Genomic DNA, 24,900 nt, shown 5'->3' with positions numbered 1-24,900 from the left:
CGTGGCTTTTTGAAGGCCATGATGAACGATGTCGAGCCCCTAGCTGAAGCCAACCAAGCTACGTTGATGAGAATGGCCCCCTCGATTTCGTTGACAATTTTTGATGCGCTGGGAGCCCGAAGGTATACTCGCTGCGATCACAATCAGGACAACCTTGATCTTGAGGGGAAACCGAAAGCAAACGATGCAATAGACCTGCCTGACAGAGAGTGGTCAGTACGTGGCCATGAAATGGCGCCAACTGCGACGACTGTTCGGATTCCGTGGCTTTTTGAATGCCAAGATGTACGATGTTGCGCCCCTAGCTGAAGCCAACCAAGCTACATTGATGAGAATGGCCCCCTCAATTTCGTTGGCAATTCTTGATGCGCCGGAAGGACGAAAGGATGCTCGCTGCTATCACAGTCAGGACAACCTTGATCTTGAGGGGACACCGAAAGCAAACGATGCAATAGACCTCAGTGACAGAGAGTGGTCAGTACGTGGTCATGATATGGGGCCAACGGCGACGACTGTTCGAATTCCGTGGCTTTTTGAAGGCCAACATGTACGATGTTGCGCCCCTAGCTGAAGCCATTCAAGCTACGTTGATGAGAATGGCCCCCTCGATTTCGTTGACAATTCTTGATGCGCCGGAAAGGCGAAGGGATGCTCGCTGCTATCACAATGAGGACAACCATGATCTTGAGGGGACACCGAAAGCAAACGATGCAATAGACCTGCGTGACAGAGAGTGGTCAGTACTTGGCCTTTATATGGCGCCAACTGCGACGACTGTCCGGATTCCGTGGCTTTTTGAAGGCCAAGAGAAACGATGTTGCGCCCCTAGCTGAAGCCAACCAAGCTACGTAGATGAGAATGGCCCCCTCGATTTCGTTGACAGTTCTTGATGCGCCGGAAAGGCGAAGGAATGCTCGCTGCTATCACAATCAGGACAACCTTGATGTTGAGGGGACACCAAAAGCTAACGATGCAATAGACCTGCGTGACAGAGAGTGGTCAGTACGTGGTCATGATATCCCGCCAACTGCGACGACTGTGCGGATACAGTGGCTTTTTCAAGGCCAAGATGTACGATGTTAAGCCCCTAGCTGAAGCCAACCAAGCTACGTTGATGAGAATGGCCCCCTCGATTTCGTTGACAATTTTTGATGCGCTGGGAGCCCGAAGGTATACTCGCTGCGATCACAATCAGGACAACCTTGATCTTGAGGGGAAACCGAAAGCAAACGATGCAATAGACCTGCCTGACAGAGAGTGGTCAGTACGTGGCCATGAAATGGCGCCAACTGCGACGACTGTTCGGATTCCATGGCTTTTTGAAGGCCATGATGAACGATGTTGAGCCCCTAGCTGAAGCCAACCAAGCTACGATTAGGAGAATGGCCCCCTCGATTTCGTTGACAATTCTTGATGCGCCGGAAGGGCGAAGGGATGCTCGCTGCTATCACAATCAGGACAACCTTGATCTTGAGGGGGCACCGAAAGCAAACGATGCAATAAACCTGCGTGACAGAGAGTGGTCAGTACGTGGCCATGATATGGCGCCAACTGCGACGACTGTGCGGATTCCGTGGCTTTTTGAAGGCCAAGATGTACGATGTTGCGTCCCTAGCAGAAGCCAACCAAGCTACGTTGATGAGATGGCTCCCTCGATTTCGTTGACAATTCTTGATGCGCAGGGAGGGCGAAGGGATCCTAGCTGAGATCACAATAAGTGCAATCTTGACCTTGAGGGGACACCGAAGGTAACCGATGGAATTGATCTGCGTGTCAGAGTGTGTTCCGTACATGGCCATGATATGGCGCCAACTGCGACGACTGTGAGGATTCCGTGGATTTTTGAAGGCCAAGATGTACGACGTTGCGCCCCTAGCTGAATCCATCCAAGCTACGTTGATGAGAATGGCTCCCTAGATTTCGTTTACAATTCTTGATGCGCCGGGAGGGCGAAGGGTTGCTCGCTGCGATCACAATCAGGACAACCTTGATCTTGAGGGGAAACCGAAAGCAAACGATGCAATAGACCTGCGTGAAAGAGTGTGGTCAGTACATGGCCATGATATGGCGCCAACTGCGACGACTGTGCGGATTCCGTGGCTTTTTTAAGGCCAAGATGTACGATGTTGCGCCCCTAACTGAAGCCAACCAAGCTACATTGATGAGAATGCCCCCTCGATTTCGTTGACAATTCTTGATGCGCCGGAAGGACGAAGGGATGCTCGCTGCTATCACAATCAGGACAACCTTGATCTTGAGAGGACACCGAAAGCTAACGATGCAATAGACCTGCGTGACAGAGAGTGGTCAGTACGTGGTCATGATATGGGGCCAACGGCGACGACTGTTCGGATTCCGTGGCTTTTTGAAGGCCATGATGAACGATGTTGAGCCCCTAGCTGAAGCCAACCAAGCTACGATTAGGAGAATGGCCCCCTCGATTTCGTTGACAATTCTTGATGCGCCGGAAGGGCGAAGGGATGCTCGCTGCTATCACAATCAGGGCAACCTTGATCTTGAGGGGACACCGAAAGCAAACGATGCAATAAACCTGCGTGACAGAGAGTGGTCAGTACGTGGCCATGATATGGCGCCAACTGCGACGACTGTGCGGATTCCGTGGCTTTTTGAAGGCCAAGATGTACGATGTTGCGCCCCTATCTGAAGCCAACCAAGCTACGATGATGAGAATGGCCGCCTCGATTTCGTTGACAATTCTTGATGCGCCGGAAGGGCGAAGGGATGCTCGCGGCTATCACAATCAGGACAACCTTGATGTTGAGGGGACACCAAAAGCTAACGATGCAATAGACCTGCGTGACAGAGAGTGGTCAGTACGTGGACATGATATCACGCCAACTGCGACGACTGTGCGGATACAGTGGCTTTTTCAAGGCCAAGATGTACGATGTTGCCCCCCTAGCTGAAGCCAACCAAGCTACGTTGATGAGAATGGCCCCCTCGATTTCGATGACAATTTTTGATGCGCTGGGAGGCCGAAGGGATACTCGGTGCGATCACAGTCAGGACAACCTTGATCTTGAGGGAAAATTGAAAGCAAACGAAGCAATAGACCTGCGTGACAGAGTGTGGTCAGTACATGGCCATGATATGGCGCCAACTGCGACGACTGTGTGGATTCCGTGGCTTTTTGAAGGCCAAGATGTACGATGTTGCGCCCCTATCTGAAGCCAACCAAGCTACGATGATGAGAATGGCCGCCTCGATTTCGTTGACAATTCTTGATGCGCCGGAAGGGCGAAGGGATGCTCGCGGCTATCACAATCAGGACAACCTTGATGTTGAGGGGACACCAAAAGCTAACGATGCAATAGACCTGCGTGACAGAGAGTGGTCAGTACGTGGTCATGATATCGCGCCAACTGCGACGACTGTGCGGATACAGTGGCTTTTTCAAGGCCAAGATGTACGATATTGCCCCCCTAGCTGAAGCCAACCAAGCTACGTTGATGAGAATGGCCCCCTCGATTTCGATGACAATTTTTGATGCGCTGGGAGGCCGAAGGGATACTCGCTGCGATCACAGTCAGGACAACCTTGATCTTGAGGGAATATCGAAAGCAAACGAAGCAATAGACCTGCGTGACAGAGTGTGGTCAGTACATGGCCATGATATGGCGCCAACTGCGACGACTGTGTGGATTCCGTGGCTTTTTGAAGGACAAGATGTACGATGTTGCGCCCCTAGCTGAAGCCAACCAAGCTACATTGATGAGAATGGCCCCCTCGATTTCGTTGGCAATTCTTGATGCGCCGGAAGGACGAAAGGATGCTCGCTGCTATCACAATCAGGACAACCTTGATCTTGAGGGGACACCGAAAGCAAACGATGCAATAGACCTGCGTGACAGAGAGTGGTCAGTACGTGGTCACGATATGGGGCCAACGGCGACGACTGTTCGAATTCCGTGGCTTTTTGAAGGCCAAGATGTACGATGTTGCGCCCCTAGCTGAAGCCAATCAAGCTAAGTTGATGAGAATGGCCCCCTCGATTTCGTTGACAATTCTTGATGCGCCGGAAGGGCGAAGGGATGCTCGCAGCTATCACAATCAGGACAACCTTGATCTTGAGCGGACACAAAAAGCAAACGATGCAATAGACCTGCGCGACAAAGAGTGGTCAGTACGTGGTCATGATATGGCGACAACTGCGACGACTGTGCGGATTCCGTGGCTTTTTGAAGGCCAAGATGTACGATGTTGCGCCCCTATCTGAAGCCAACCAAGCTACGATGATGAGAATGGCCGCCTCGATTTCGTTGACAATTCTTGATGCGCCGGAAGGGCGAAGGGATGCTTGCGGCTATCACAATCAGGACAACCTTGATGTTGAGGGGACACCAAAAGCTAACGATGCAATAGACCTGCGTGACAGAGAGTGGTCAGTACGTGGTCATGATATCGCGCCAACTGCGACGACTGTGCGGATACAGTGGCTTTTTCAAGGCCAAGATGTACGATGTTGCCCCCCTAGGTGAAGCCAACCAAGCTACGTTGATGAGAATGGCCCCCTCGATTTCGATGACAATTTTTGATGCGCTGGGTGGCCGAAGGGATACTCGCTGCGATCACAGTCAGGACAACCTTGATCTTGAGGGAAAATCGAAAGCAAACGAAGCAATAGACCTGCGTGACAGTGTGTGGTCAGTACATGGCCATGATATGGCGCCAACTGCGACGACTGTGTGGATTCCGTGGCTTTTTGAAGGCCAAGATGTACGATGTTGCGCCCCTAGCTGAAGCCAACCAAGCTACATTGATGAGAATGGCCCCCTCGATTTCGTTGGCAATTCTTGATGCGCCGGAAGGACGAAAGGATGCTCGCTGCTATCACAATCAGGACAACCTTGATCTTGAGGGGACACCGAAAGCAAACGATGCAATAGACCTGCGTGACAGAGAGTGGTCAGTACGTGGTCACGATATGGGGCCAACGGCGACGACTGTTCGAATTCCGTGGCTTTTTGAAGGCCAAGATGTACGATGTTGCGCCCCTAGCTGAAGCCAATCAAGCTACGTTGATGAGAATGGCCCCCTCGATTTCGTTGACAATTCTTGATGCGCCGGAAGGGCGAAGGGATGCTCGCTGCTATCACAATGAGGACAACCTTGATCTTGAGGGGACACCGAAAGCAAACGATGCAATAGACCTGCGTGACAGAGAGTGGTCAGTACTTGGCCTTTATATGGCGCCAACTGCAACGACTGTCCGGATTCCGTGGCTTTTTGAAGGCCAAGAGGAACAATGTTGCGCCCCTAGCTGAAGCCAACCAAGCTACGTAGATGAGAATGGCCCCCTCGATTTCGTTGACAATTCTTGATGCGCAGGGAGGGCGAAGGGATCCTAGCTGAGATCACAATAAGTGCAATCTTGACCTTGAGGGGAACCCGAAGGTAACCGATGGAATTGATCAGCGTGTCAGAGTGTGTTCCGTACATGGCCATGATATGGCGCCAACTGCGACGACTGTGCGGATTCCGTGGCTTTTTGAAGGCCAAGATGTACGATGTTGCGCCCCTAGCTGAATCCATCCAAGCTACGTTGATGAGAATGGCTCCCTAGATTTCGTTTACAATTCTTGATGCGCCGGGAGGGCGAAGGGTTGCTCGCTGCTATCACAATCAGGACAACCTTGATATTGAGGGGGACACCGAAAACAAACGATGCAATAGACCTGCGTGACAGAGAGTGGTCAGTACGTGGCCATGATATGGCGCCAACTGTGACGACTGTTCGGATTCCGCGGATTTTTGAAGGCCAAGATGAACGATGTTGCGCCCCTTGCTGAAGCCAACCAAGCTACGTTGAGGAGAATGGCCCCCTCGATTTCGTTGACAATTCTTGATCCGCCGGTAGGGCGAAGGGTTGCTCGCAGCTATCACAATCAGGACAACCTTGATCTTGAGGGGGACACCGAAAACAAACGATGCAATAGACCTGCGTGACAGAGAGTGGTCAGTACGTGGACATGATATGGCGCCAACTGCGACGACTCTGCGGATTCCGTGGCTTTTTGAAGGCCAAGATGTACGATAATGCGCCCCTAGCTGAAGCCAACCAAGGTACGTTGATGAGAATGGCCCGTCGATTTCGTTGACAGTTCTTGATGCGCCGGAAGGGCGAAGGGATGCTCGCTGCTATCACAATCAGGCAACCTTGATGTTGAGGGGACACCAAAAGCTAACGATGCAATAGACCTGCGTGACAGAGAGTGGTCAGTACGTGGTCATGATATCGCGCCAACTGCGATGACTGTGCGGATAAAGTGGCTTTTTCAAGGCCAAGACGTACGATGTTGCGCCCCTAGCTGAAGCCAACCAAGCTACGTTGATGAGAATGGCCCCCTCGATTTCGTTGACAATTTTTGATGCGCTGGGAGGCCGAAGGTATACTCGCTGCGATCACAATCAGGACAACCTTGATCTTGAGGGGAAACTGAAAGCAAACGATGCAATAGACCTGCGTGACAGAGCGTGGTCAGTACATGGCCATGATATGGCGCCAACTGCGACGACTGTGCGGATTCCGTGGCTCTTTGAAGGCCAAGATGTACGATGTTGCGCCCCTAGCTGAAGCCAACCAAGCTACATTGACGAGAATGCCCCCTCGATTTCGTTGACAATTCTTGATGCGCCGGAAGAACGAAGGGATGCTCGCTGCTATCACAATCAGGACAACCTTGATCTTGAGAGGACACCGAAAGCTAACGATGCAATAGACCTGCGTGACAGAGAGTGGTCAGTACGTGGTCATGATATGGGGCCAACGGCGACGACTGTTCGAATTCTGTGGCTTTTTAAAGGCCAAGATGTACGATGTTGCGCCCCTAGCTGAAGCCATTCAAGCTACGTTGATGAGAATGGCCCCCTCGATTTCGTTGACAATTTTTGATGCGCAGGGAGGGCGAAGGGATGCTCGCTGCTATCACAATCAGGACAACCTTGTTCTTGAGGTGGACACCGAAAACAAACGATGCAATAGACCTGCGTGACAGAGAGGGGTCAATACGTGGCCATGATATGGCGCCAACTTCGACGAAAGTTCGGATTCCGTGGCTTTTTGAAGGCTAAGATGAACGATGTTGCGCCCCTACCTGAAGCCAACCAAGCTACGTTGATGAGAATGGCTCCCTCGATTTCGTTGACAATTCTTGATGCGCCGGGAGGGCGAAGGGTTGCTCGCAGCTACCACAATCAGGACAACCTTGATCTTGAGCGGACACCAAAAGCAAACGATGCAATAGACCTGCGCGACAAAGAGTGGTCAGTATGTGGTCATGATATGGCGCCAACTGCGACGACTGTGCGGATTCCGTGGCTTTTTGAAGGCCAAGATGTACGATGTTGCGCCCCTAGCTGAAGCCAACCAAGCTACGTTGATGAGAATGGCCCCCTCGATTTCGTTGACAATTCTTGATGCGCCGGAAGGGCGAAGGGATGCTCGCGGCTATCACAATTAGGACAACCTTGATGTTGAAGGGACACCAAAATCTAACGATGCAATACACCTGCGTGACTGAGAGTGGTCAGTACGTGGTCATGATATCGCGCCAACTGCGACGACTGTGCGGATACAGTGGCTTTTTCAAGGCCAAGATGTACGATGTTGCCCCCGTAGCTGAAGCCAACCAAGCTACGTTGATGAGAATGGCCCCCTCGATTTCGTTGACAATTCTTGATGCGCCGGAAGGGCGAAGGGATGCTCGCAGCTATCACAATCAGGACAACCTTGATCTTGAGGGGACACCAAAAGCAAACGATGCAATAGACCTGCGTGACAAAGTGTGGTCAGTACGTGGTCATGATATGGCGCCAACTGCGACGACTGTGCGGATTCCGTGGCTTTTTGAAGGCCAAGATGTACAATGTTGCGCCCCTAGCTGAAGCCAACCAAGCTACGTTGATGAGAATGGCCCCCTCGATTTCGTTGACAGTTCTTGATGCGCCGGAAGGGCGAAGGGATGCTCGCTGCTATCACAATCAGGACAACCTTGATGTTGAGGGGACACGAAAAGCTAACGATGCAATAGACCTGCGTGACAGAGAGTGGTCAGTACGTGGTCATGATATCGCGCCAACTGCGATGACTGTGCGGATAAAGTGGCTTTTTCAAGGCCAAGACGTACGATGTTGCGCCTCTAGCTGAAGCCAACCAAGCTACGTTGATGAGAATGGCCCCCTCGATTTCGTTGACAATTTTTGATGCGCTGGGAGGCCGAAGGGATACTCGGTGCGATCACAGTCAGGACAACCTTGATCTTGAGGGAAAATTGAAAGCAAACGAAGCAATAGACCTGCGTGACAGAGTGTGGTCAGTACATGGCCATGATATGGCGCCAACTGCGACGACTGTGTGGATTCCGTGGCTTTTTGAAGGCCAAGATGTACGATGTTGCGCCCCTAGCTGAAGCCAACCAAGCTACATTGATGAGAATGGCCCCCTCGATTTCGTTGGCAATTCTTGATGCGCCGGAAGGACGAAAGGATGCTCGCTGCTATCACAATGAGGACAACCTTGATCTTGAGGGGACACCGAAAGCAAACGATGCAATAGACCTGCGTGACAGAGAGTGGTCAGTACTTGGCCTTTATATGGCGCCAACTGCAACGACTGTCCGGATTCCGTGGCTTTTTGAAGGCCAAGAGGAACAATGTTGCGCCCCTAGCTGAAGCCAACCAAGCTACGTAGATGAGAATGGCCCCCTCGATTTCGTTTACAATTCTTGATGCGCAGGGAGGGCGAAGGGATCCTAGCTGAGATCACAATAAGTGCAATCTTGACCTTGAGGGGACACCGAAGGTAACCGATGGAATTGATCTGCGTGTCAGAGTGTGTTCCGTACATGGCCATGATATGGCGCCAACTGCGACGACTGTGAGGATTCCGTGGATTTTTGAAGGCCAAGATGTACGACGTTGCGCCCCTAGCTGAATCCATCCAAGCTACGTTGATGAGAATGGCTCCCTAGATTTCGTTTACAATTCTTGATGCGCCGGGAGGGCGAAGGGTTGCTCGCTGCGATCACAATCAGGACAACCTTGATCTTGAGGGGAAACCGAAAGCAAACGATGCAATAGACCTGCGTGAAAGAGTGTGGTCAGTACATGGCCATGATATGGCGCCAACTGCGACGACTGTGCGGATTCCGTGGCTTTTTTAAGGCCAAGATGTACGATGTTGCGCCCCTAACTGAAGCCAACCAAGCTACATTGATGAGAATGCCCCCTCGATTTCGTTGACAATTCTTGATGCGCCGGAAGGACGAAGGGATGCTCGCTGCTATCACAATCAGGACAACCTTGATCTTGAGAGGACACCGAAAGCTAACGATGCAATAGACCTGCGTGACAGAGAGTGGTCAGTACGTGGTCATGATATGGGGCCAACGGCGACGACTGTTCGGATTCCGTGGCTTTTTGAAGGCCATGATGAACGATGTTGAGCCCCTAGCTGAAGCCAACCAAGCTACGATTAGGAGAATGGCCCCCTCGATTTCGTTGACAATTCTTGATGCGCCGGAAGGGCGAAGGGATGCTCGCTGCTATCACAATCAGGGCAACCTTGATCTTGAGGGGACACCGAAAGCAAACGATGCAATAAACCTGCGTGACAGAGAGTGGTCAGTACGTGGCCATGATATGGCGCCAACTGCGACGACTGTGCGGATTCCGTGGCTTTTTGAAGGCCAAGATGTACGATGTTGCGCCCCTATCTGAAGCCAACCAAGCTACGATGATGAGAATGGCCGCCTCGATTTCGTTGACAATTCTTGATGCGCCGGAAGGGCGAAGGGATGCTCGCGGCTATCACAATCAGGACAACCTTGATGTTGAGGGGACACCAAAAGCTAACGATGCAATAGACCTGCGTGACAGAGAGTGGTCAGTACGTGGTCATGATATCACGCCAACTGCGACGACTGTGCGGATACAGTGGCTTTTTCAAGGCCAAGATGTACGATGTTGCCCCCCTAGCTGAAGCCAACCAAGCTACGTTGATGAGAATGGCCCCCTCGATTTCGATGACAATTTTTGATGCGCTGGGAGGCCGAAGGGATACTCGGTGCGATCACAGTCAGGACAACCTTGATCTTGAGGGAAAATTGAAAGCAAACGAAGCAATAGACCTGCGTGACAGAGTGTGGTCAGTACATGGCCATGATATGGCGCCAACTGCGACGACTGTGTGGATTCCGTGGCTTTTTGAAGGCCAAGATGTACGATGTTGCGCCCCTAGCTGAAGCCAACCAAGCTACATTGATGAGAATGGCCCCCTCGATTTCGTTGGCAATTCTTGATGCGCCGGAAGGACGAAAGGATGCTCGCTGCTATCACAATCAGGACAACCTTGATCTTGAGGGGACACCGAAAGCAAACGATGCAATAGACCTGCGTGACAGAGAGTGGTCAGTACGTGGTCACGATATGGGGCCAACGGCGACGACTGTTCGAATTCCGTGGCTTTTTGAAGGCCAAGATGTACGATGTTGCGCCCCTAGCTGAAGCCAATCAAGCTACGTTGATGAGAATGGCCCCCTCGATTTCGTTGACAATTCTTGATGCGCCGGAAGGGCGAAGGGATGCTCGCTGCTATCACAATGAGGACAACCTTGATCTTGAGGGGACACCGAAAGCAAACGATGCAATAGACCTGCGTGACAGAGAGTGGTCAGTACTTGGCCTTTATATGGCGCCAACTGCAACGACTGTCCGGATTCCGTGGCTTTTTGAAGGCCAAGAGGAACAATGTTGCGCCCCTAGCTGAAGCCAACCAAGCTACGTAGATGAGAATGGCCCCCTCGATTTCGTTGACAATTCTTGATGCGCAGGGAGGGCGAAGGGATCCTAGCTGAGATCACAATAAGTGCAATCTTGACCTTGAGGGGACACCGAAGGTAACCGATGGAATTGATCTGCGTGTCAGAGTGTGTTCCGTACATGGCCATGATATGGCGCCAACTGCGACGACTGTGCGGATTCCGTGGCTTTTTGAAGGCCAAGATGTACGACGTTGCGCCCCTAGCTGAATCCATCCAAGCTACGTTGATGAGAATGGCTCCCTAGATTTCGTTTACAATTCTTGATGCGCCGGGAGGGCGAAGGGTTGCTCGCTGCGATCACAATCAGGACAACCTTGATCTTGAGGGGAAACCGAAAGCAAACGATGCAATAGACCTGCGTGAAAGAGTGTGGTCAGTACATGGCCATGATATGGCGCCAACTGCGACGACTGTGCGGATTCCGTGGCTTTTTTAAGGCCAAGATGTACGATGTTGCGCCCCTGACTGAAGCCAACCAAGCTACATTGATGAGAATGCCCCCTCGATTTCGTTGACAATTCTTGATGCGCCGGAAGGACGAAGGGATGCTCGCTGCTATCACAATCAGGACAACCTTGATCTTGAGAGGACACCGAAAGCTAACGATGCAATAGACCTGCGTGACAGAGAGTGGTCAGTACGTGGTCATGATATGGGGCCAACGGCGACGACTGTTCGGATTCCGTGGCTTTTTGAAGGCCATGATGAACGATGTCGAGCCCCTAGCTGAAGCCAACCAAGCTACGATTAGGAGAATGGCCCCCTCGATTTCGTTGACAATTCTTGATGCGCCGGAAGGGCGAAGGGATGCTCGCTGCTATCACAATCAGGACAACCTTGATCTTGAGGGGACACCGAAAGCAAACGATGCAATAAACCTGCGTGACAGAGAGTGGTCAGTACGTGGCCATGATATGGCGCCAACTGCGACGACTGTGCGGATTCCGTGGCTTTTTGAAGGCCAAGATGTACGATGTTGCGTCCCTAGCAGAAGCCAACCAAGCTACGTTGATGAGAAGGCTTCCTCGATTTCGTTGACAATTCTTGATGCGCCGGGAGGGCGAAGGGATGCTCGCTGCGATCACAATCAGGACAACCTTGATCTTGAGGGGGACACCGAAAACAAACGATGCTATAGACCTGCGTGACAGAGAGTGGTCAGTGCGTGGCCATGATATGGCTCCAGCTGCGACGACTGTGCTGATTCCGTGACTTTTTGAAGGCCAAGATGTACGGTGTTGCGCCCCTAGGGGAAGCCAACCAAGCTACATTGATGAGAATGCCCCCTCGATTTCGTTGACAATTCTTGATGCGCCGGAAGGACGAAGGGATGCTCGCTGCTATCACAATCAGGACAACCTTGATCTTGAGAGGACACCGAAAGCTAACGATGCAATAGACCTGCGTGACAGAGAGTGGTCAGTACGTGGTCATGATATGGGGCCAACGGCGACGACTGTTCGGATTCCGTGGCTTTTTGAAGGCCATGATGAACGATGTTGAGCCCCTAGCTGAAGCCAACCAAGCTACGATTAGGAGAATGGCCCCCTCGATTTCGTTGACAATTCTTGATGCGCCGGAAGGGCGAAGGTATGCTCGCTGCTATCACAATCAGGGCAACCTTGATCTTGAGGGGACACCGAAAGCAAACGATGCAATAAACCTGCGTGACAGAGAGTGGTCAGTACGTGGCCATGATATGGCGCCAACTGCGACGACTGTGCGGATTCCGTGGCTTTTTGAAGGCCAAGATGTACGATGTTGCGCCCCTATCTGAAGCCAACCAAGCTACGATGATGAGAATGGCCGCCTCGATTTCGTTGACAATTCTTGATGCGCCGGAAGGGCGAAGGGATGCTCGCGGCTATCACAATCAGGACAACCTTGATGTTGAGGGGACACCAAAAGCTAACGATGCAATAGACCTGCGTGACAGAGAGTGGTCAGTACGTGGTCATGATATCACGCCAACTGCGACGACTGTGCGGATACAGTGGCTTTTTCAAGGCCAAGATGTACGATGTTGCCCCCCTAGCTGAAGCCAACCAAGCTACGTTGATGAGAATGGCCCCCTCGATTTCGATGACAATTTTTGATGCGCTGGGAGGCCGAAGGGATACTCGGTGCGATCACAGTCAGGACAACCTTGATCTTGAGGGAAAATTGAAAGCAAACGAAGCAATAGACCTGCGTGACAGAGTGTGGTCAGTACATGGCCATGATATGGCGCCAACTGCGACGACTGTGTGGATTCCGTGGCTTTTTGAAGGCCAAGATGTACGATGTTGCGCCCCTAGCTGAAGCCAACCAAGCTACATTGATGAGAATGGCCCCCTCGATTTCGTTGGCAATTCTTGATGCGCCGGAAGGACGAAAGGATGCTCGCTGCTATCACAATCAGGACAACCTTGATCTTGAGGGGACACCGAAAGCAAACGATGCAATAGACCTGCGTGACAGAGAGTGGTCAGTACGTGGTCACGATATGGGGCCAACGGCGACGACTGTTCGAATTCCGTGGCTTTTTGAAGGCCAAGATGTACGATGTTGCGCCCCTAGCTGAAGCCAATCAAGCTACGTTGATGAGAATGGCCCCCTCGATTTCGTTGACAATTCTTGATGCGCCGGAAGGGCGAAGGGATGCTCGCTGCTATCACAATGAGGACAACCTTGATCTTGAGGGGACACCGAAAGCAAACGATGCAATAGACCTGCGTGACAGAGAGTGGTCAGTACTTGGCCTTTATATGGCGCCAACTGCAACGACTGTCCGGATTCCGTGGCTTTTTGAAGGCCAAGAGGAACAATGTTGCGCCCCTAGCTGAAGCCAACCAAGCTACGTAGATGAGAATGGCCCCCTCGATTTCGTTGACAATTCTTGATGCGCAGGGAGGGCGAAGGGATCCTAGCTGAGATCACAATAAGTGCAATCTTGACCTTGAGGGGACACCGAAGGTAACCGATGGAATTGATCTGCGTGTCAGAGTGTGTTCCGTACATGGCCATGATATGGCGCCAACTGCGACGACTGTGCGGATTCCGTGGCTTTTTGAAGGCCAAGATGTACGACGTTGCGCCCCTAGCTGAATCCATCCAAGCTACGTTGATGAGAATGGCTCCCTAGATTTCGTTTACAATTCTTGATGCGCCGGGAGGGCGAAGGGTTGCTCGCTGCAATCACAATCAGGACAACCTTGATCTTGAGGGGAAACCGAAAGCAAACGATGCAATAGACCTGCGTGAAAGAGTGTGGTCAGTACATGGCCATGATATGGCGCCAACTGCGACGACTGTGCGGATTCCGTGGCTTTTTTAAGGCCAAGATGTACGATGTTGCGCCCCTGACTGAAGCCAACCAAGCTACATTGATGAGAATGCCCCCTCGATTTCGCTGACAATTCTTGATGCGCCGGAAGGACGAAGGGATGCTCGCTGCTATCACAATCAGGACAACCTTGATCTTGAGAGGACACCGAAAGCTAACGATGCAATAGACCTGCGTGACAGAGAGTGGTCAGTACGTGGTCATGATATGGGGCCAACGGCGACGACTGTTCGGATTCCGTGGCTTTTTGAAGGCCATGATGAACGATGTCGAGCCCCTAGCTGAAGCCAACCAAGCTACGATTAGGAGAATGGCCCCCTCGATTTCGTTGACAATTCTTGATGCGCCGGAAGGGCGAAGGGATGCTCGCTGCTATCACAATCAGGACAACCTTGATCTTGAGGGGACACCGAAAGCAAACGATGCAATAAACCTGCGTGACAGAGAGTGGTCAGTACGTGGCCATGATATGGCGCCAACTGCGACGACTGTGCGGATTCCGTGGCTTTTTGAAGGCCAAGATGTACGATGTTGCGTCCCTAGCAGAAGCCAACCAAGCTACGTTGATGAGAAGGCTCCCTCGATTTCGTTGACAATTCTTGATGCGCCGGGAGGGCGAAGGGATGCTCGCTGCGATCACAATCAGGACAACCTTGATCTTGAGGGGGACACCGAAAACAAACGATGCTATAGACCTGCGTGACAGAGAGTGGTCAGTGCGTGGCCATGATATGGCTCCAGCTGCGACGACTGTGCTGATTCCGTGACTTTTTGAAGGCCAAGATGTACGGTGTTGCGCCCCTATCTGAAGCCAACCAAGCTACGATGATGAGAATGGCCGCCTCGATTTCGTTGACAATTCTTGATGCGCCGGAAGGGCGAAGGGATGCTCGCGGCTATCACAATCAGGACAACCTTGATGTTGAGGGGACACCAAAAGCTAACGATGCAATAGACCTGCGTGACAGAGAGTGGTCAGTACGTGGTCATGATATCGCGCCAACTGCGACGACTGTGCGGATTCCGTGGCTTTTTGAAGGCCAAGATGTACGATGTTGCGCCCCTATCTGAAGCCAACCAAGCTACGATGATGAGAATGGCCGCCTCGATTTCGTTGACAATTCTTGATGCGCCGGAAGGGCGAAGGGATGCTCGCGGCTATCACAATCAGGACAACCTTGATGTTGAGGGGACACCAAAAGCTAACGATGCAATAGACCTGCGTGACAGAGAGTGGTCAGTACGTGGTCATGATATCGCGCCAACTGCGACGACTGTGCGGATACAGTGGCTTTTTCAAGGCCAAGATGTACGATATTGCCCCCCTAGCTGAAGCCAACCAAGCTACGTTGATGAGAATGCCCCCCTCAATTTCGTTGACAATTCTTGATGCGCCGGAAGGGCGAAGGGATGCTCGCTGCTATCACAATCAGGACAACCTTGATCTTGAGGGGACACCGAAAGCAAACGATGCAATAGACCTGCGTGACAGAGAGTGGTCGGTACGTGGCCATGATATGGCGCCAACTGCGACGACTCTGCGGATTCCGTGGATTTTTGAAGGCCAAGATGTACGATAATGCGCCCCTAGCTGAAGCCAACCAAGCTACGTTGAAGAGAATGGCCCCCTCGATTTCGTTGTCAATTCTTGATGCGCCGGAAGGGCGAAGGGATGCTCGCAGCTATCACAACCAGGACAACCTTGATCTTGAGCGGACACCAAAAGCAAACGATGCAATAGACCTGCGCGACAAAGAGTGGTCAGTATGTGGTCATGATATGGCGCCAACTGCGACGACTGTGCGGATTCCGTGGCTTTTTGAAGGCCAAGATGTACGATGTTGCGCCCCTAGCTGAAGCCAACCAAGCTACGTTGATGAGAATGGCCCCCTCGATTTCGTTGACAATTCTTGATGCGCCGGAAGGGCGAAGGGATGCTCGCGGCTATCACAATTAGGACAACCTTGATGTTGAAGGGACACCAAAAGCTAACGATGCAATAGACCTGCGTGACAGAGAGTGGTCAGTACGTGGTCATGATATCGCGCCAACTGCGACGACTGTGCGGATACAGTGGCTTTTTCAAGGCCAAGATGTACGATGTTGCCCCCGTAGCTGAAGCCAACCAAGCTACGTTGATGAGAATGGCCCCCTCGATTTCGATGACAATTTTTGATGCGCTGGGAGGCCGAAGGGATACTCGCTGCGATCACACTCAGGACAACCTTGATCTTGAGGGGAAACCGAAAGCAAACGAAGCAATAGACCTGCTTGACAGAGTGTGGTCAGTACATGGCCATGATATGGCGCCAACTGCGACGACTGTGTGGATTCCGTGGCTTTTTGAAGGCCAAGATGTACGATGTTGCGCCCCTAGCTGAAGCCAACCAAGCTACATTGATGAGAATGGCCCCCTCGATTTCGTTGGCAATTCTTGATGCGCCGGAAGGACGAAAGGATGCTCGCTGCTATCACAATCAGGACAACCTTGATCTTGAGGGGAAACCGAAAGCAAACGATGCAATAGACCTGCGTGACAGAGAGTGGTCAGTACGTGGCCATGAAATGGCGCCAACTGCGACGACTGTTCGGATTCCGTGGCTTTTTGAAGGCCAAGATGTACGGTGTTGCGCCCCTAGCGGAAGCCAACCAAGCTACGTTGATGAGAATGCCCCCTCGATTTCGTTGACAATTCTTGATGCGCCGGAAGGGCGAAGGGATGCTCGCTGCTATCACAATCAGGACAACCTTGATCTTGAGGGGACACCGAAAGCAAACGATGCAATAGACCTGCGTGACAGAGAGTGGTCGGTACGTGGCCTTGATATGGCGCCAACTGCGACGACTCTGCGGATTCCGTGGATTTTTGAAGGCCAAGATGTACGATAATGCGCCCCTAGCTGAACCCAACCAAGCTACGTTGATGAGAATGGCCCCCTCGATTTTGTTGACAATTCTTGATGCGCCGGAAGGGCGAAGGGATGCTCGCAGCTATCACAATCAGGACAACCTTGATCTTGAGCGGACACAAAAAGCAAACGATGCAATAGACCTGCGCGACAAAGAGTGGTCAGTACGTGGTCATGATATGGCGACAACTGCGACGACTGTGCGGATTCCGTGGCTTTTTGAAGGCCAAGATGTACGATGTTGCGCCCCTATCTGAAGCCAACCAAGCTACGATGATGAGAATGGCCGCCTCGATTTCGTTGACAATTCTTGATGCGCCGGAAGGGCGAAGGGATGCTCGCGGCTATCACAATCAGGACAACCTTGATGTTGAGGGGACACCAAAAGCTAACGATGCAATAGACCTGCGTGACAGAGAGTGGTCAGTACGTGGTCATGATATCGCGCCAACTGCGACGACTGTGCGGATTCCGTGGCTTTTTGAAGGCCAAGATGTACGATGTTGCGCCCATATCTGAAGCCAACCAAGCTACGATGATGAGAATGGCCGCCTCGATTTCGTTGACAATTCTTGATGCGCCGGAAGGGCGAAGGGATGCTCGCGGCTATCACAATCAGGACAACCTTGATGTTGAGGGGACACCAAAAGCTAACGATGCAATAGACCTGCGTGACAGAGAGTGGTCAGTACGTGGTCATGATATCGCGCCAACTGCGACGACTGTGCGGATACAGTGGCTTTTTCAAGGCCAAGATGTACGATATTGCCCCCCTAGCTGAAGCCAACCAAGCTACGTTGATGAGAATGGCCCCCTCGATTTCGATGACAATTTTTGATGCGCTGGGAGGCCGAAGGGATACTCGCTGCGATCACAGTCAGGACAACCTTGATCTTGAGGGAATATCGAAAGCAAACGAAGCAATAGACCTGCGTGACAGAGTGTGGTCAGTACATGGCCATGATATGGCGCCAACTGCGACGACTGTGTCGATTCCGTGGCTTTTTGAAGGACAAGATGTACGATGTTGCGCCCCTAGCTGAAGCCAACCAAGCTACATTGATGAGAATGGCCCCCTCGATTTCGTTGGCAATTCTTGATGCGCCGGAAGGACGAAAGGATGCTCGCTGCTATCACAATCAGGACAACCTTGATCTTGAGGGGACACCGAAAGCAAACGATGCAATAGACCTGCGTGACAGAGAGTGGTCAGTACGTGGTCACGATATGGGGCCAACGGCGACGACTGTTCGAATTCCGTGGCTTTTTGAAGGCCAAGATGTACGATGTTGCGCCCCTAGCTGAAGCCAATCAAGCTAAGTTGATGAGAATGGCCCCCTCGATTTCGTTGACAATTCTTGATGCGCCGGAAGGGCGAAGGGATGCTCGCAGCTATCACAATCAGGACAACCTTGATCTTGAGCGGACACAAAAAGCAAACGATGCAATAGACCTGCGCGACAAAGAGTGGTCAGTACGTGGTCATGATATGGCGACAACTGCGACGACTGTGCGGATTCCGTGGCTTTTTGAAGGCCAAGATGTACGATGTTGCGCCCCTATCTGAAGCCAACCAAGCTACGATGATGAGAATGGCCGCCTCGATTTCGTTGACAATTCTTGATGCGCCGGAAGGGCGAAGGGATGATTGCGGCTATCACAATCAGGACAACCTTGATGTTGAGGGGACACCAAAAGCTAACGATGCAATAGACCTGCGTGACAGAGAGTGGTCAGTACGTGGTCATGATATCGCGCCAACTGCGACGACTGTGCGCATACAGTGGCTTTTTCAAGGCCAAGATGTACGATGTTGCCCTCCTAGGTGAAGCCAACCAAGCTACGTTGATGAGAATGGCCCCCTCGATTTCGATGACAATTTTTGATGCGCTGGGTGGCCGAAGGGATACTCGCTGCGATCACAGTCAGGACAACCTTGATCTTGAGGGAAAATCGAAAGCAAACGAAGCAATAGACCTGCGTGACAGTGTGTGGTCAGTACATGGCCATGATATGGCGCCAACTGCGACGACTGTGTGGATTCCGTGGCTTTTTGAAGGCCAAGATGTACGATGTTGCGCCCCTAGCTGAAGCCAACCAAGCTACATTGATGAGAATGGCCCCCTCGATTTCATTGGCAATTCTTGATGCGCCGGAAGGACGACAGGATGCTCGCTGCTATCACAATCAGGACAACCTTGATCTTGAGGGGACACCGAAAGCAAACGATGCAATAGACCTGCGTGACAGAGAGTGGTCAGTACGTGGTCACGATATGGGGCCAACGGCGACGACTGTTCGAATTCCGTGGCTTTTTGAAGGCCAAGATGTACGATGTTGCGCCCCTAGCTGAAGCCAATCAAGCTACGTTGATGAGAATGGCCCCCTCGATTTCGTTGACAATTCTTGATGCGCCGGAAGGGCGAAGGGATGCTCGCTGCTATCACAATGAGGACAACCTTGATCTTGAGGGGACACCGAAAGCAAACGATGCAATAGACCTGCGTGACAGAGAGTGGTCAGTACTTGGCCTTTATATGGCGCCAACTGCAACGACTGTCCGGATTCCGTGGCTTTTTGAAGGCCAAGAGGAACAATGTTGCGCCCCTAGCTGAAGCCAACCAAGCTACGTAGATGAGAATGGCCCCCTCGATTTCGTTGACAATTCTTGATGCGCAGGGAGGGCGAAGGGATCCTAGCTGAGATCACAATAAGTGCAATCTTGACCTTGAGGGGAACCCGAAGGTAACCGATGGAATTGATCAGCGTGTCAGAGTGTGTTCCGTACATGGCCATGATATGGCGCCAACTGCGACGACTGTGCGGATTCCGTGGCTTTTTGAAGGCCAAGATGTACGATGTTGCGCCCCTAGCTGAATCCATCCAAGCTACGTTGAGGAGAATGGCCCCCACGATTTCGTTGACAATTCTTGATCCGCCGGAAGGGCGAAGGGATGCTCGCTGCTATCACAATCAGGACAACCTTGTTCTTGAGGTGGACACCGAAAACAAACGATGCAATAGACCTGCGTGACACAGAGGGGACAGTACGTGGCCATGTTATGGCGCCAACATCGACGACAGTTCGGATTCCGTGGCTTTTTGAAGGCTAAGATGAACGATGTTGCGCCCCTACCTGAAGCCACCAAGCTACGTTGATGAGAATGGCTCCCTCGATTTCGTTGACAATTCTTGATGCGCCGGTAGGGCGAAGGGTTGCTCGCAGCTATCACAATCAGGACAACCTTGATCTTGAGGGGGACACCGAAAACAAACGATGCAATAGACCTGCGTGACAGAGAGTGGTCAGTACGTGGACATGATATGGCGCCAACTGCGACGACTCTGCGGATTCCGTGGCTTTTTGAAGGCCAAGATGTACGATAATGCGCCCCTAGCTGAAGCCAACCAAGGTACGTTGATGAGAATGGCCCGTCGATTTCGTTGACAGTTCTTGATGCGCCGGAAGGGCGAAGGGATGCTCGCTGCTATCACAATCAGGCAACCTTGATGTTGAGGGGACACCAAAAGCTAACGATGCAATAGACCTGCGTGACAGAGAGTGGTCAGTACGTGGTCATGATATCGCGCCAACTGCGATGACTGTGCGGATAAAGTGGCTTTTTCAAGGCCAAGACGTACGATGTTGCGCCCCTAGCTGAAGCCAACCAAGCTACGTTGATGAGAATGGCCCCCTCGATTTCGTTGACAATTTTTGATGCGCTGGGAGGCCGAAGGTATACTCGCTGCGATCACAATCAGGACAACCTTGATCTTGAGGGGAAACTGAAAGCAAACGATGCAATAGACCTGCGTGACAGAGCGTGGTCAGTACATGGCCATGATATGGCGCCAACTGCGACGACTGTGCGGATTCCGTGGCTCTTTGAAGGCCAAGATGTACGATGTTGCGCCCCTAGCTGAAGCCAACCAAGCTACATTGACGAGAATGCCCCCTCGATTTCGTTGACAATTCTTGATGCGCCGGAAGAACGAAGGGATGCTCGCTGCTATCACAATCAGGACAACCTTGATCTTGAGAGGACACCGAAAGCTAACGATGCAATAGACCTGCGTGACAGAGAGTGGTCAGTACGTGGTCATGATATGGGGCCAACGGCGACGACTGTTCGAATTCTGTGGCTTTTTAAAGGCCAAGATGTACGATGTTGCGCCCCTAGCTGAAGCCATTCAAGCTACGTTGATGAGAATGGCCCCCTCGATTTCGTTGACAATTTTTGATGCGCAGGGAGGGCGAAGGGATGCTCGCTGCTATCACAATCAGGACAACCTTGTTCTTGAGGTGGACACCGAAAACAAACGATGCAATAGACCTGCGTGACAGAGAGGGGTCAATACGTGGCCATGATATGGCGCCAACTTCGACGAAAGTTCGGATTCCGTGGCTTTTTGAAGGCTAAGATGAACGATGTTGCGCCCCTACCTGAAGCCAACCAAGCTACGTTGATGAGAATGGCTCCCTCGATTTCGTTGACAATTCTTGATGCGCCGGGAGGGCGAAGGGTTGCTCGCAGCTATCACAATCAGGACAACCTTGATCTTGAGCGGACACCAAAAGCAAACGATGCAATAGACCTGCGCGACAAAGAGTGGTCAGTATGTGGTCATGATATGGCGCCAACTGCGACGACTGTGCGGATTCCGTGGCTTTTTGAAGGCCAAGATGTACGATGTTGCGCCCCTAGCTGAAGCCAACCAAGCTACGTTGATGAGAATGGCCCCCTCGATTTCGTTGACAATTCTTGATGCGCCGGAAGGGCGAAGGGATGCTCGCGGCTATCACAATTAGGACAACCTTGATGTTGAAGGGACACCAAAATCTAACGATGCAATACACCTGCGTGACTGAGAGTGGTCAGTACGTGGTCATGATATCGCGCCAACTGCGACGACTGTGCGGATACAGTGGCTTTTTCAAGGCCAAGATGTACGATGTTGCCCCCGTAGCTGAAGCCAACCAAGCTACGTTGATGAGAATGGCCCCCTCGATTTCGATGACAATTTTTGATGCGCTGGGAGGCCGAAGGGATACTCGCTGCGATCACACTCAGGACAACCTTGATCTTGAGGGGAAACCGAAAGCAAACGAAGCAATAGACCTGCTTGACAGAGTGTGGTCAGTACATGGCCATGATATGGCGCCAACTGCGACGACTGTGTGGATTCCGTGGCTTTTTGATGGCCAAGATGTACGATGTTGCGCCCCTAGCTGAAGCCAGCCAAGCTACATTGATGAGAATGGCCCCCTCGATTTCGTTGGCAATTCTTGCTGCGCCGGAAGGACGAAAGGATGCTCGCTGCTATCACAATCAGGACAACCTTGATCTTGAGGGGACACCGAAAGCAAACGATGCAATAGACCTGCGTGACAGAGAGTGGTCAGTACGTGGACATGATATGGCGCCAACTGCGACGACTCTGCGGATTCCGTGGCTTTTTGAAGGCCAAGATGTACGATAATGCGCCCCTAGCTGAAGCCAACCAAGCTACGTTGATGAGAATGGCCCCCTCGATTTCGTTGACAATTCTTGATGCGCCGGAAGGGCGAAGGGATGCTCGCAGCTATCACAATCAGGACAACCTTGATCTTGAGGGGACACCAAAAGCAAACGATGCAATAGACCTGCGTGACAAAGTGTGGTCAGTACGTGGTCATGATATGGCGCCAACTGCGACGACTGTGCGGATTCCGTGGCTTTTTGAAGGCCAAGATGTACAATGTTGCGCCCCTAGCTGAAGCCAACCAAGCTACGTTGATGAGAATGGCCCCCTCGATTTCGTTGACAGTTCTTGATGCGCCGGAAGGGCGAAGGGATGCTCGCTGCTATCACAATCAGGACAACCTTGATGTTGAGGGGACACGAAAAGCTAACGATGCAATAGACCTGCGTGACAGAGAGTGGTCAGTACGTGGTCATGATATCGCGCCAACTGCGATGACTGTGCGGATAAAGTGGCTTTTTCAAGGCCAAGACGTACGATGTTGCGCCTCTAGCTGAAGCCAACCAAGCTACGTTGATGAGAATGGCCCCCTCGATTTCGTTGACAATTTTTGATGCGCTGGGAGGCCGAAGGTATACTCGCTGCGATCACAATCAGGACAACCTTGATCTTGAGGGGAAACCGAAAGCAAACGATGCAATAGACCTGCGTGACAGAGTGTGGTCAGTACATGGCCATGATATGGCGCCAACTGCGACGACTGTGCGGATTCCGTGGCTCTTTGAAGGCCAAGATGTACGATGTTGCGCCCCTAGCTGAAGCCAACCAAGCTACATTGACGAGAATGCCCCCTCGATTTCGTTGACAATTCTTGATGCGCCGGAAGAACGAAGGGATGCTCGCTGCTATCACAATCAGGACAACCTTGATCTTGAGAGGACACCGAAAGCTAACGATGCAATAGACCTGCGTGACAGAGAGTGGTCAGTACGTGGTCATGATATGGGGCCAACGGCGACGACTGTTCGAATTCTGTGGCTTTTTAAAGGCCAAGATGTACGATGTTGCGCCCCTAGCTGAAGCCATTCAAGCTACGTTGATGAGAATGGCCCCCTCGATTTCGTTGACAATTTTTGATGCGCAGGGAGGGCGAAGGGATTCTCGCTGCTATCACAATCAGGACAACCTTGTTCTTGAAATGGACACCGAAAACAAACGATGCAATAGACCTGCGTGACAGAGAGGGGTCAATACGTGGCCATGATATGGCGCCAACTTCGACGAAAGTTCGGATTCCGTGGCTTTTTGAAGGCTAAGATGAACGATGTTGCGCCCCTACCTGCAGCCAACCAAGCTACGTTGATGAGAATGGCTCCCTCGATTTCGTTGACAATTCTTGATGCGCCGGGAGGGCGAAGGGTTGCTCGCAGCTATCACAATCAGGACAACCTTGATCTTGAGAGGGACACCGAAAACAAACGATGCAATAGACCTGCGTGACAGAGAGTGGTCAGTACGTGGCCATAAAATGGCGCCAACTGCGACGACTGTTCGGATTCCGTGGCTTTTTGAAGGCCAAGATGAACGATATTGAGCCCCTAGCTGAAGCCAACCAAGCTACGATTAGGAGAATGGCCCCCTCGATTTCGTTGACAATTCTTGATGCGCCGGAAGGGCGAAAGGATGCTCGCTGCTATCACAATCAGGACAACCTTGATCTTGAGGGGACACCGAAAGCAAACGATGCAATAAACCTGCGTGACAGAGAGTGGTCAGTACGTGGCCATGATATGGCGCCAACTGCGACGACTGTGCGGATTCGGTGGCTTTTTGAAGGCCAAGATGTACGGTGTTGCGCCCCTAGCGGAAGCCAACCAAGCTACGTTGATGAGAATGCCCCCTCGATTTAGTTGACAATTCTTGATGCGCCGGAAGGGCGAAGTGATGCTCGCTGCTATCACAATCAGGACAACCTTGATCTTGAGGGGACACCGAAAGCAAACGATGCAATAGACCTGCGTGACAGAGAGTGGTCGGTACGTGGCCATGATATGGCGCCAACTGCGACGACTCTGCGGATTCCGTGGATTTTTGAAGGCCAAGATGTACGATAATGCGACCCTAGCTGAAGCCAACCAAGCTACGTTGATGAGAATGGCCCCCTCGATTTCGTTGTCAATTCTTGATGCGCCGGAAGGGCGAAGGGATGCTCGCAGCTATCACAATCAGGACAACCTTGATCTTGAGCGGACACCAAAAGCAAACGATGCAATAGACCTGCGCGACAAAGAGTGGTCAGTATGTGGTCATGATATGGCGCCAACTGCGACGACTGTGCGGATTCCGTGGCTTTTTGAAGGCC

Source organism: Amblyomma americanum, chromosome 6 (assembly GCF_052857255.1).
Source record: "Amblyomma americanum isolate KBUSLIRL-KWMA chromosome 6, ASM5285725v1, whole genome shotgun sequence".
Taxonomy (NCBI): domain Eukaryota; kingdom Metazoa; phylum Arthropoda; class Arachnida; order Ixodida; family Ixodidae; genus Amblyomma; species Amblyomma americanum.
This window is presented reverse-complemented; position numbering follows the sequence as displayed.